Below are 1102 nucleotides of genomic sequence, written 5' to 3' on the forward strand. Positions count from 1 at the left end.
TACTTAGAAAGTGCAATATTTCACCATGCTCTTTAATTTCTCCTATAAACCAAAATATGAAGGATGGAATGAATGATGGAAGGAAGGAAGAAAAGAAAAGAGAGAAAAGAATTCATTATTTCCTATCATTAAACTTTTATAAATATCTGTGATGGAAAAAAGAGAAGTTTGTTTATTTTTAAATTATTTTAATTTAGAAATAGAAAACATCTTGAAAGAAAAAAATGAAAGAAAACCACAAAATATATATATAGGCAAATTTTTACTCCATGAGCTTCTCAAATCCTCACTTATTCACCAATCCCCAAGATGAAAAACACTCTTCTAAAAAGATATTCAGCCACCAACAATGATGTTATTAATAGGAATATGGATCAATTTCCCAAAAATCCAATGAATCTCATTGTAGCAAATCCTATTGCTGTTGCCATGGCAATCTTCTGGAATTCTTCTCTGTCAGGTTTGGTGCATCTTTTAACCAGCCAAACTGAGTCCTTCACAAACTGCCGATGTGGCTCAACGAACTGCATTACCTGATCCATGATGCCTGCTCACCACCACGGCAGATGACAGCGACCGCAACTGATTTTTGTACGTTGATTTTGTATCCTGCAACTTTACCATATTCATTTATTATTTCTAAAAATCTTTTGGTGGATTCTTTAGGGTTTTCCATGTATAAAATCATGTTGTCTGCAAATAGTGACAGTTTCACTTCTTCCTTTCCAGTTTGGATCCCTTTTATTTCTTTTCCTTTCCTGATTGCTCTGGCTAGGACGTCCAGCACTATGTTAAATAAGTCATGAAAGTGGGCATCCTTTTCTGGTTCCTGTTCTTAGAGGGATAGCTTTCAGTTTTTCTCCATTCAGAATGCTATCAGCTGTGGGTTTGTCATATATGGCCTTTATTATGTTGAGGTACTTTCCTTCTATACCTATTTTATTCAGGGTTTTTATCATAAATGCATGCTGTATCTTGTCAAATGTTTTCTCTGCATCTATTGAGATGACCATGTGATTTTTATTCTTCATTTTGTTAACATGGTGTATCACGTTGATTGATTTGCAGATGTTGCACCATCACTGCATCCCTGTAATAAATC

At 34.6% G+C, this 1102-nt stretch overlaps 1 pseudogene; it reads right to left on the reverse strand.

The window, feature by feature from the left end:
* Nucleotides 1-259: 259 nt before the first annotated feature.
* Nucleotides 260-542, reverse strand: LOC106837724 (protein transport protein Sec61 subunit gamma pseudogene; annotated as a pseudogene).
* Between the last annotated feature and the right edge of the window lie 560 nt (nucleotides 543-1102).

This window comes from Equus asinus, chromosome 11, assembly GCF_041296235.1.
Source record: "Equus asinus isolate D_3611 breed Donkey chromosome 11, EquAss-T2T_v2, whole genome shotgun sequence".
Lineage (NCBI taxonomy): Eukaryota > Metazoa > Chordata > Mammalia > Perissodactyla > Equidae > Equus > Equus asinus.